The sequence below is a fragment of the Piliocolobus tephrosceles genome, chromosome 12 (genome assembly GCF_002776525.5).
Source record: "Piliocolobus tephrosceles isolate RC106 chromosome 12, ASM277652v3, whole genome shotgun sequence".
In the NCBI taxonomy this organism is placed as follows: domain Eukaryota; kingdom Metazoa; phylum Chordata; class Mammalia; order Primates; family Cercopithecidae; genus Piliocolobus; species Piliocolobus tephrosceles.
The window spans coordinates 91,235,085-91,248,783 of NC_045445.1; positions in this window are offsets into that span (position 1 = coordinate 91,235,085).

The window sequence follows — 13,699 nt, forward strand, 5'->3', positions numbered from 1 at the left end:
TTTAATTGTGATGTTAGAGTGTCAATTTTAGATCTTTCCTGCTTTCTCTTGTGGGCACTTAGTGCTATAAATTTCCTTCTACACACTGCTTTAAATGTGTCCCAGAGATTCTGGTATGTTGTATCTTTGTTCTCATTGGATTCAAAGAACATCTTTATTTCTGCCTTCATTTCGTTATGTACCCAGTAGTCATTCAGGAGCAGGTTGTTCAGTTTCCATGTAGTTGAGTGGTTTTGATTGAGTTTCTTAGTCCTGAGTTCTAGTTTGATTGCACTGTGGTCAGAGAGACAGTGTGTTATAATTTCTGTTCTTTTACCTTTGCTGAGGAGTGCTTTACTTCCAATTATGTGGTCAATTTTGGAGTAAGTGTGATGTGGTGCTGAGAAGAATGTATATTCTGTTGACTTGGGGTGGAGAGTTCTATAGATGTCTATTAGGTCCGCTTGGTGCAGAGATGAGTTCAATTCCTGGATATCCTTGTTAACTCTCTGTCTTGTCTCATTGATCTGTCTAATGTTGACAGTGGAGTATGGAAGTCTCCCATTATTCTTGTATGGGAGTCTAAGTCGCTTTTTAAGTCTCTATGGACTTGCTTTATGAATCTGGATGCTCCTGTATTGGGTGCATATGTATTTAGGATAGTTAGCTCTTCCTGTTGAATTGATCCCTTTACCATTACATAGTAGCCTTCTTTGTCTCTTTTGATCTTTGAAGGCTTAAAGTCTGTTTTATCAGAGACTACGATTGCAACCCCTGATTTTTTTTGTTCTCCATTTGCTTGGTAGATCTTCCTCCATCCCTTTATTTTGAGCCTATATATGTCTCTGCATGTGAGATGGGTCTCCTGAATACAGCAGACTCATGGGTCTTGACTCTTTATCCAGTTTTCCAGTCTGTGTCTTTTCATTGGAGCATTTAGTCCATTTACATTTAAGGTTAATATTGTTATGTGTTAACTTGATCCTGCCATTATGATATTAACTGGTTATTTTGCTCGTTAGTTGATGCGGTTTCTTCCTAGCCTCGATGGTCTTTACATTTTGACATGTTTTTGCAATGGCTGGTACCGGTTGTTCCTTTCCATGTTTAGGGCTTCCTTCAGGGTCTCTTGTAAGGCAGGCCTGGTGGTGACAAAATCTCTAAGCATTTGCTTATCTGTAAAGGATTTTATTTCTCCTTCACTGATGAAACTTAGTTTGGCTGGATATGAAATTCTGGGTTTAAAATTCTTTCCTTAAGGACGTTGAATATTGGCCCCCACTGTCTTCTGGCTTGTAGAGTTTCTGCCGAGAGATCTGCTGTCAGTCTGATGGGCTTCCCTTTGTGGGTAACCCGACCTTTCTCTCTGGCTGCCCTTAAGATTTTTTCCTTCATTTCCACTTTGGTGAATCTGGCAATTATGTGTCTTGGAGTTGGTCTTCTCGAGGGGTATCTTTGTGGTGTTCTCTGTATTTCCTGAATTTGAATGTTGGCCTGCCCTACTAGGTTGGGCAGGTTCTCCTGGATGATATCCTGAAGAGTGTTTTCCAACTGTGTTCCATTTTCCCCCTCACTTTCAGGCACCCCAATCAGAAGTAGATTTGGTCTTTTTACATAATCCCATACTTCTTGCAGGCTTTGTTCATTTCTTTTTCTTCTTTTTTCTTTTGGTTTCTCTTCTCACTTCATTTCGTTCATTTGATCCTCAATTGCTGATACTCTTTCTTCCAGTTGATCAAGTCGGTTACTGAAGCTTGTGGATTTGTCACGTATTTCTCGTGTCATGGTTTTCATCCCTGTCATTTCGTTTATGACCTTCTCTGCATTAATTATTCTAGCTATCAATTCTTCCACTCTTTTTTCAAGATTTTTAGTTTCTTTGCGCTGGGTACGTAATTCCTCCTTTAGCTCTGAGAAGTTTGATGCACTGAAGACTTCTTCTCTCATCTCGTCAAAGTCATTCTCTGGCCAGCTTTGATCCATTGCTGGTGATGAGCTGTGCTCCTTTGCAGGGGGAGATGTGCTCTTATTTTTTGAATTTCCAGCTTTTCTGCCCTGCATTTTCCCCATCTTTGTGGTTTTATCTGCCTCTGGTTGTTGATGATGGTGACGTACTGTTGGGGTTTTGGTATAGGTGTGCTTCCTGTTTGGTAATTTTCCTTCTGATAGTCAGGACCCTCAGCTGTAGGTCTGTTCGAGATTGCTTAAATTCCACTCCAGACCCTGTTTGTCTGGGTATCAGCAGCAGAGGTTGCAGAAGATACAATATTGCTGAACAGTGAGTGTACCTGTCTGATTCTTACTTTGGAAGCTTCCTCTCAGGTGTGTACTCCACCCTGTGAGGTGTGGGGTGTCAGACTGCTCCTAGTGGGGGATGTCTCCCAGTTAGGCTACTCAGGGGTCAGGTACCCACTTGAGCAGGCAGTCTGTCCCTTCTCAGATCTCAACCTCTGTTTTGGGAGATCCACTGCTCTCTTCAAAGCTGTCAGACAGAGTCGTTTGGGTTTGCACCAAAAAGAGTATTTCTATTCTGCTTTATCAAAAGAAAAGATTTACTCTGTGAGAATAATGGACAAATAACACAGCAGTTTAACAGATAGCTTCTTTCTAGTTTTATCTCGGGATATTTGGTTTTTCAACATTGGCTCAATGGGCTCCAGGTTGGTTTTTCATAGTTTCTACGAAAAGAGTATTTACAACCTGCAGAACCAAAGAAAGTCTTAACCTTGTGCATTGAATTCTCATATCTTTAAACAGTTTCACAGATAGCTTCTTTTTAGTTTTTATCTGGGGATATTACGTTTTTCCCCATAAAACTCAATGGGATCCCAAATATTTCTTCACAGACTCTACAAAGATATCAGGGAAAAGCAGCCCCTGATAATTCAAAGTTATTTCACGTAGGTTCTTTTCTATTTCCCTAAATTTACGTTGGTCTGAGAAATAAAAGCAAAGAGTACAAAATAGAGAAATTTTGAAACTAGGTGTCTGGGCGAGACTTCACATGTCGGCAGGTTCCAGGATACCACCCAAACCACAAAACCACCAAGTTTTCATTCAAAAGGGGAGGGAGTGTACAAATAGTGTGTGGTTCACAGAGAACACATGCTTCACAAAGTAATAAAATCTCACAAGGCAAATGGAGGCAGGGCAAGGTCAGAAGACCAGGGTGAAATTATAATTGTTAATGAAGTTTCAGGCATGCATTATCATTGGTAGCATCTTATCAGGAGAGAGGGTTTAAGAGCAGATAACTGGTCTGACCCAAATTTATTAGATGGAAATTTCTTCATCCTAATAAGCCTGGGAGCACTACAGGAAACCAGGGCTTATTTCATACCTTATCTAGTACCATAAAAGACAGACATTCCTAGAGCTGTCATTTCAGAGTCCTCCCTCTAGGAATGCATTCTCCTTCTCAGGGCTGTTCCTTACTGAGAAAAAAAATTCAGCAATATTTCTCCTATTTGCTTTTGAAAGAGGAGAAATCAGGCTCTGTTCCATCCAGCTCTCAGGCAGCCAGACCTAATGGTTATCTCCCTTGTTCCCTGAACATTGCTGTTATCCTGTTCTTTTTTCAAGGTGTGCAGATTTCATATTGTTTAAACACACACACACTTCATAAACAATTTGTGCAGTTAATGCAATTATCACAGGATCCTGAGTCGACATACATCCTCAGCTTACAAAGATGACGGGATTAAGAGATTAAAGTAAAAACAGGCATAGAAAATCACAACAGTATTGATTGGGGAACTGATAAATGTTCATGAAATCTTCATAATTTATTTTCAGAGATTGCACTAAAGACAGGCATAAGAAATTATAAAAGTATTAAATTGGGAACTAATAAATGTCCATGAAATCTTTACAATTTATGTTCTTCTTCCATAGCTTCAGTCCGTCCCTCCATTCGGGGTCCCTGACTTCCCACAACACAAAAAGAGTGTTTTTAACTTCCAGAATCAAAAGGAATGTTTAGCTCTCTGAGATGAATGCACACATCAGCAAGCAGCTTCACAGATAGCTTATTTCTGTTTCTTATGTGATGATATTTGTTTTTTTCCCATAGGCCTCAATGGACTCCCAAATACTAATTTGCAGATCCTACAAAAAAGTTTCCAACCTCCTGTGTCAAAATTATAATTTAGCTATGTGAGTTGAATCCACACATCACAAAGAAGTTTCTCAGATGGCTTCTTTTTAGTTTTTATTGGGCAATATTCAATTATTCCCCATTAGCCTCAATGGGATCGAAAATGTCCCTTGACAGACTCTATGAAAAGAGTGTTTCCAATCTATTGAATCAAAAGAAAGGTTTAACTCTGTGAGATGAATCCACAAATCTCAAAACTGTTTCACAGATAGCTTCTTTCTAGTTTTTGTCTGGGTATATTATGTTTTTCCCCTTAGAAATCAATGGGCTTACAAATGCCCCTTTGCAGATTCTATAAAAAGAGTGTTTCCAACCTACTGAATCAAAAGAAAGGTTAACTCTGTGAGATGAATCCACACATCACCAAGGAGTTTCACATATAGCTTATTTCTAGTTTTCATCTGAAGATATTCATTTTTTCTCCATATTCCTCATTGGGATCCCAAATGTTCCTTGAAAGAATCTTCCAAAAGAGTGTCTGCAACCAGCTGAATCAAAACAAAATGTTAACTTTATGGGATGAATCCACATACCATGAGGAAGTTTCACAGATAGCTTCTTACAAGTTTTTATCTGGAGATGTTCAGTTTTTCCCATTGGTCTCAGTGGATTTCCAAATGTCAATTCGCAGATTCTACAAAAAGAGTGCTTCCAAACTGCCAATGAAAGGAAGGTTTAACTCTGTGAGATGAATCCACACATCACCAGTTTCACAAGTGGCTTCTTTCCTGTTTTAATCTGGGGATATTTGATTTTTGCCCATAGGCCTCAATATGCTCCCAAATGTCCCTTCACAAATTCTACAAAATAGTGTCTCCAATCTGCTGAATCAAAAGAAAAGTGCAACTCTGTGAGATGGATCCACAAATCACCAAGAAGTTTCACAGAAAGCTTCTTTCTAGTATTTATATAGATATTCAGTTTTTCCTCTTATACTTCAATGGGCTTTGAAATGTCTTTTTGCAGATTCTACAGAGTGTTTTCAACCTGCTGAATCAAAAGTAAGCTTGAACTCTGCGAGATGAATCTGCATGTCACAAAGCAGTTTCACAGATAGCTTCTTCCTAGCTTTTATCTGAGGATATTCAGTCTTTTTCTATAGGCCTCAATGGGCTCCCAAATGTTCCATCACACATTCTACAAAAAGAATGTGTCCAACCTGCTGAATCAAATGAAAGGTTTAACTCTATAAGATGATTTCACACATCACCAAGCAGTTTCACAGTTAGCTTCTTTCTAGTTTTTAATTTGGTGATATTTGAATTTTCCCCATAGGCCTCAATGGGCTCCCAAATGTTTCTTCACATATTCTACAAAAAGAGTGCCTCCTACCTCCTGAATCAAAGGAAAATTTAACTCTATTACATGAATCCACACATCCCCAAGTAGTTTCACAAATAGCTTCCTTCTAGTTTTTATCTGGGTATATTTAGTTTTACTCCATAGGCCTCAATGGGCTCCCAAATATCCCTTCGTAGATTCTACAAAAACGGTGTTAACAACATGCTGAATCAAAACAAAATTTTAACTCTGTGAGATGAATCCACATAACGCCAAGCCATTTCACACATTGCTTCTTTCTACTTTTTATCTAAAGATTTTCATTTTTTCCCATAAGCCTCAATGGGTTCCAAACTGTGTTTTTGCAGATACTACAAAAAAAAGTGCTTCTAAGCTGCTAAATCTAAAGAAAGGAGTTTCTCTGTTAGATGAATCCAAATATCAACAAGCAGTTTCACAGATAGGTTCTTTCTAGTTTCTATCTGGAGATATTCGTTTTTTTCTCATAGGTGTCAAAGGTCTCCAAAAAGTCCCTTTGTAGATTCTACCAAAGAGTGTTTTCAACCTGCTGGGTCAAGAGAAAGTTTTAACTCTGTGAGATGAATCCACAAATCACTAAGCAGTTTGACAGATAGCTTCTTTCTAGTACATATCTGGGAATTTTTGGTTTTTAACCATAAGCCTCAATAGACCCCCAAATGTCCATTCACAGATTACACCAAAAAGAGTCTTTCCAACTTCCTGAATAAAGCAGAGGTTTAAATCTTTGAGATGAATCCACACATCACTAAGCAGTTTCACAGATAGTTTGCTTCTAGTTTTTATCTGGGAACATTTATTTGTTTTTGTTTTTGTTTTTGTTTTTTTCCATAGGCCTCAATGAGTTCCCAAATGTCTCTCTGCAGATTCTACGAAAGGATGTTTTCAACCTCCTGAATCAAAATAAAAGTTTAACTATGTGAGATGAATCCACACATCACCAAGCAGTTTCACAGATAGCTTCTTTCTAGATTTTATCTGGGGACATTTTGTTATTCCCCTTAGGCTTCAACAGGTTCCAATTATCCCTTGGCACATTCTACAGAAAGAGGGTTTCCAAAATTCTGAATCAAAAGAAAGGTTTAATTTCGTGAGTGAATCCACACATGATGAAGTTGTGTCACATATTGCTTCCTACTAATTTTTATATGGGGATATTCTGTTTTGTTCTCATAGGCCTCAATGAGTTCCCAAATGTCCCTTTGCAGATTCTACAAAAGAGTGTTTCAAATCTGCTGAATCAAAAGAAAGTTTTACCTCTGTTAGATCAATGCATACATCACCAAGGAGTTTCACAGATTGCTTCTTTCTAGTTTGTATCTGGGAATTTTGTTTTTTTATTCACTAGGTCCCAATGGGCTCCCAAATGTCTCTTCACAGATTCTACATAAAAAGTGTCTCCAACCTGCTGAATCAAAAGGAATGTTTACATCTGTGAGATAAATCCACACATCACCGAGCAGTTTCACATATACCTTCTTTCTAGTTTTTATCTGGGGATATTCAGTTTTTCCCATAGGCCTCAAAGGTCCCTTAGCAGATTTTATACAAAAAGTGTTTCCAACAAACTGAATTAAATGAAAGGATTCATTCCGTGAAATGAATCCACACATCACAACGCAGTTTCACAGATACCTTCTTTCTAGTTTTTCTTTGAGGATATTCCATTTTATTCCCTTAGGCCTCAATGGGCTCCCACATGTACCTTCACAGATTCTACAACAAAGTGTTTCCAACCTGCTGAATCAAAAGAAAATTTTAACTCTGTGAGATGAATCCACACATCACCAAGCAGTTTCACAGATAGCTTCTTTCTAGTTTTATCTGATGGTGTTTAGTTTTCCCCAAATGCCCCAATGCATTCTTAAATGTCCCTTCACAGATTCTTCAAAAAAAGTCTTTCCCACCTGCTGAATAAAGAGAAACGTTTAACTCTGTGAGCTGAATCCACATATTACCAAGCAGTTTAATAGATAGCTTTTTTCTAATTTTTATATAAGAATATTCATTTTTTCCCATAGGCCTCAATGGGTTCCCCAATGTTAATTGGCAGATTTTGAAAAAAAATTAGTTTCCAAACTGTTGAATTGAAAGACAGATGTATCTCCATGAGGTGAATCTACACATCACCAAGCAGTTTCACAGATGGCTTCGTTCTAGCATTTATCTGAGGATTTTTGCTTTTTCCCCATAGGCCTCAATGAGTTTCCAAATGTTCCTTTGGAGATGTTACAAAAACTGTGTTTCCAACCTGCAGAGTAAAAAGAAAGGTCTATCACTACGAAATGAATTCACACATCCCCAAGCAGTTTCACAGACAGCTTCTTTCTAGTTTTAATCTGTGCATATTTCATTTCTCCTTATAGGCATAAATGGGCTCCTAAATGTCCCTTCACAAATTCTACAAAAAGCGTTTTCCAACCTGCTGAATCAAAAGAAGGGTTTCACTTTTTGAGATAAATGCACATATCACCAAATAATTTAACAAATAGTCTCTTCCTAGTTTTTATCTGGCATATGCATTTTTAGCGGTAGGATGAAATTGGTTCATAATGTTCCTTGACAGATTCTATGAAAAAAGTGTTTCCAACCTGCTGAATCAAAAAAGGTTTAACTTCTTGAGATGAATCAATGCATCACCAAGCACTTTCACAGATAACTTCTTTCTAGTTTTTATCTGGGGAAATTCGTTTTTTTTTTTTTTTTTTTTCTATAGACCTTAAGAAGCTCCCAAATGTCCCTTTGTAGATTCTAAAAAACAGTGTTTCCAACCTGCTGAATGTAAAGAAAGGTTTAACTCTGTAAGATGAATCCACACATCATGAAACAGTTTCACAGATAGCTTCTTTCTAGTTCTTATCTAGGGATATAGGGTTTTTCCACATATGCCTCAATGGGCTCCAAATGTCCCTTCGCAGATTCTACCAAAAGAGTGTTTACAGCCTGCCAAATCAAAAGAAAGGTTTAATGCTGTGAGATGAATCCACACATCACCAAGTATTTTCATCTATTGCTTCTTTCTAGTTTTCATCTGAGGATTTTTTTCCCCATAATCCTCAAAGAACTGTGAAATGTCCCTTTGCAGATGCTACAAAAACAGTGATTCCAACCTGCTGAATAAAACAAAAGATTTATCTCTGTGAGATGAATCCACGCATCACCAAACAGTTTCACAGATAGCGTCTTTCTGTTTTGTATCTGTGGATATTCAGATTTTCCACATAGGACTTAATGGGCTCTCAAATGTCCCTTCACAGATTCTACAAAAAGAGTGTTTACATTCTTCTGAATCAAAAGAAAAAAAAAAAAAAAAAAAATCTCTATGAGACGAATCTACATATAACCAAGCAGTTTCACAAACAGCTTCTTTCTAGTTTTATTTTGGGGATATTCAGTTTTTCCCCACAGGTTTCAATGGGCTCCCTAATGTCCCTTTGGAAAATCTACAAAAAGAGGGTTTCCAATTATCTCAATCCAAAGAAAGGTTTAACTCTGTGAGATTAATACCCACATCACCAAGCAGTTTCACAGATAGCTTCTTTCCAGTTATCGTGTAGGGTTATTTATATTTTCTTCATAGGCCTCAAATTGGCTCCCAAATGTCCCTTCACAGATTCACAAAAAGAGTGTTTCTAATCTGCTGAATCAAAAGAAAGGTTTAACTCCATGAGATGAATCCACACATCACCAAGCGGTTTCACAGATAGCTTCTTTCTAGTTTTTATTTGGAAATATTCAGTTTTTCACATAGGCCTCAATGGGCTCCCAAATGTCCCTTCTTAGATTCTACAGAAAGTGTGTTTCCAATCTGCTGCATCTAAAGAAAGGTTTAACTGGGTGAGATGAATCCACCTATCACAAGCAGTTTCACAGACAGCTTATTTCTAGTTTTTATCTGAATATATTCATCTTTCTCCCATAGACTTCAATGATCTCTTCGTAGATTCTACAAAAAGACTGTCTCCAATCTGCTTAATCAAAAGAAAGGTTTAACTCTTGGAGATAAAGGCCCACATCAAAAACCAGTTTTACAGATAGCTTCTTTGTAGTTTTCATCTGGGTATATTCAGTTCCGCCCCATAGGTCACAATATGATCCAAAATATCCCTTCACATTTTCTAAAAAAAGAGGTTTCCAACCTGCTGAATCCAAGGGAAGGTTTAACTCTGTGAGATGAATCCACACATCATAAACCTGTTTCATAGATACTCTCTTTCTAATTTTTATTTGGGGATATTTTGTTCTTCCCCATAGGTCTCAATCAACTCCCAAATGTCCTTGTGCAGATTCTATAAAAAGAGTGTTTCCAACCTGCTGAATCAAAAGAAATGTTTACTTCCGTGAGATGAATCCATACATGACAAAGTGGTTTCCCAGATAGCTACTTTCTAGTTTTCATACGGAGATATTATTTTCTTGCCCATAGGCCACCATTGGCCTTAATGAGCTCCCTAATATCACTTCATAGACTCTACAACAAGAGTGTTTCCAACATGTTGAATGAAAAGAAACTTTCAACACAGTGAGATGGATCTACACATCACAAAGTAGTTTCACAGTTTGATCCTTTCTTGTTTATATCTGGGGATATTCCATTATTCCCCATAGACCACAATGGTCTCTGAAATGTTCCATTGTAGATTCTACAAAAAGTGTGCTTTCAATTTGCTGAATCAAAAGAAAGGTTTAACTCCGTGAGATGAATCCACACATCACGAAGCAGTTTCACAGATAGATTCTTCCTAATTTTATCTGGGGATATTCCGTTATTCCCCATAGGCCTCAATGAGTGCTCAAATATTCTTCACTGATTCTACAGAAAAAGTATTTCCAACTTACTGAGTCAGAGCGAAGGTTTAACCCTGCGAGGTGAATCTACACATCACAAAGCAGTTTCACAGTAGCTTTTTTCTAGTTTTTATCTGGGGATATTTGGTTTTACCACATAGGCCTCAAGGGGCTCCCAAATGTCCCTTCACAGATTCTACAAAAAGAGTGCCTCCAAATTACTCAATAAAAAGAAAAAGGTTTAACTCTGTGAGATGAATCCTCACATCCCAAATCTGGTTCACATATGGTTTCTTTCTAGTTTTTATCTGGAGATACTGTGATTTTTCTCATAGGCCTCAATGGGCTCTCAAATGTCCCTTCGCAGATTCTATGAAAAGAGAGATTCCAAGCTGGTGAATCAAAAGAGATGTTTAACTTTCTGAGATGAATCCACACATCACAAAACTGTTTCACATATAGCTTCTGTCTAGTTTTTATCTGGGGATATTCATTTTTTTCCCCACAGGTCCCAATGGGCTCCCAAATGGCCCTTCGCAGATTCTACAAAAAGAGTGTTTGCAACCAGCTGAATCAAATGACAGGCTTCACTTTGTAAGATGAATTCTCACATACAATTGGGAGCCCTTTGGGGCCTATGGGAAAAAACGAATATCCCAGATAAAAACTGGAAAAAAGTGATCTGTGTAACTGCTTCTCGATGCATGGATTCATCTCATAGAGATAAACCTCTGTTTTGATTCACCAAGTTTGAAAAAAGTCTTTTTCTAGAATTTGCCAAGAGTCATTGGGATTGCATTGAGGCCTACAAGAAAAATCCAATATCTCCAGATAAAAGCTAGAAATAAGCTATCTGTGAATCTGCTTTGTGATGTGTGGATTCATCTCACAGTGTCAAAACTTTCTTTTCATTCAGCAAGCTGAAAAAACTGTTTTTGTAGAATTGGGACATTCTAAAAAGGGACATTGGGAGTCCATTGAGGTCAATGGGGAAAAACCAAATATCCCCAGATGAAAACTAGATAGAAGCTATTTGTGAAACTACTTTGTGATGTGTGGATTCATCTCACAGAGTTAAAACTTTCTTAAGATTCAGGAGGTTGGAAACACTCTTTTTGTAGAATGTGTGAAGGAACGTTTGGGAGTCTAATTTGGCCTATGGGGAAAATCCAAATATCCCCATGTAAAATCTAGAAAGAAGCTATCTGTGAATCTGCTTTGTGATGTATGGATTCAATGCACAGAGTTAAACCTTTCTTTTTATTCAACAGGTTGGAAATCCACTTTTTGTAGAATCTGGGAAATCGACAATTTGGGGCCCATTGTGGCCTATGGAGAAAAATCAAATATCCCCAGATAAGAACCAGAAAGAAGGTATCTATGAAACTGCTTTGTGATGTCTGGATTCATCACACAGAGTTAAACCTTTCTTTTGACTGAGCAGCTTGGAAAAACTCTTTTTCTAGAATCTGTGAACAAACATTTAAGAACCTACTGGGGTGTATGGGAAAAAACTGTATATTCATAGATAAAAACTAGAAAAAATTTATCTGTGAAACTGCTTTGTGATTTGTAGATTCATCTCACAGAGATAAACCTTCGTTTTGATTCAGCAGTTTGGATTTTTTTTTTTTTTTTTTTTTTGGTAGAATCTGTGAAGGGACCTTTTGTAGCCCATTGGGTCCTTTGGGGAAAAAACAAATATCCCAAGATAAAAACTACAAAAATCTGTTTGTGAAACTGCTTGGTGATGTGTGGGTTCATCTCATAGAGTTTAAACTATTTTTGATTAAGCAGGTTGGAAACACTCTTGTAGAATCTGTGAATGGACGTTTTGGAGCCCATTTTGTCCTATGGAAAAAAACTGAATATCCCCAGATAAAAACTAGAAAGAAGCTATCTGTGAAACTGCTTTGTGATGTGCAGATTCATCACAGTGTGTTAAACCTTTTTTTATTTTATTTTATTTTATTTTATTTTATTTTATTTTATTTTATTTTATTTTATTTTATTTTATTTTTCAGGTTGGAAACACTCTTTTTGTAGGATTGGCAAAGGGACATTAGGGATCCCATTGTGGCCTATGGGAAAAAAATTGAATATTTCCACATAAAAACTAGAAAGAAGCTATCTGTGAAACTGCTTTGTGATGTCGGGATTCATCTCACAGAGTTAAACGTTTCTTCTGATTCAACAGGTTGGATATATTTTTTCTGTAGGAACTGTGAAAAAACATTTGGGAGCCCATTGAGGCCTATGGGTAAAAACTGAATATTTCCAGATGAAAACAAGAAAGAAGCTATCTGTGAAACTGCTTGGTGATGTGTAAATTCAGCTCAGATAGTTAAACCTTTGTTTTGATTCAACAGGTTGTACACAGTCTTTTTGTAGAATCTGCAAAGGGATATTTGATATCACATTGAGGCATATGGGGAAAAACACAATATCCACAGATAAAAACTAGAAAGATGGTATCTGTGAAATAGCTTTGTGATATGAGGATTCATCTCGCAGAGTTAAACCTTTCTTTTGAATCAGCAGGTTGAAAACACTCTTTTTGTACAATCTGCGAAGGGACATCTCAGAGCCCATTGATGCCTGTGGGGAAATACCGTATAACCCCAGATAAAAACTAGATAGAAGCTATCTGTGATACTGTTTTGTGATGAGAGGATTCATCTCACAGAGTGAAGGCTTTCATTTGGTTCACCTGGTTAGAAACACTTTTTGTATAGAGTCTTTGAAGGAATCATTGAATGCCTTTTTGGGCCTATGGGAAAAAAACTGAAAATTCAAATCTAAAACTAGAAAGAAGCTACCTGATAAACTGCTTTCTGACATGCGGATTTATTTCACAGAGTTGAACCTTTCTTTGATTCAACAGGTTGGCAAAACTCTTTTGTAGAATTTGCAAAAGTGTTGGGAACAAGTCCCGAAAAATCTGGTCATAAACTGGCCCAAAAACTGGCCATAACAAAATCTCTGCAGCACTGTGACATGTTCATGATGGCCATAATGCCCACCCTGGAAGGTTTTGGGTTTACCAGAATGAGGGCAAGGAACACCTGAGCCAACCAGGTTGGAAAACCACTTAAAGGAATTCTTTAATAAATGGTGCTGGGAAAATTGGCTAGCCATAAGTAGAAAGCTGAAACTGGATCCTTTCCTTACTCCTTATACGAAGATTAATTCAAGATGGATTAGAGACTTAAATGTTAGACCTAATACCATAAAAACCCTAGAAGAAAATCTAGGTAGTACCATTCAGGACATAGGCACGGGCAAGTACTTCATGTCTAAAACACCAAAAGCAACGGCAGCAAAAGCCAAAATTGACAAATGGGATCTCATTAAACTAAAGAGCTTCTGCACAGCAAAAGAAACTACCATCAGAGTGAACAGGCAACCTACAGAATGGGAGAAAATTTTTGCAATCTACTCATCTGACAAAGGGCT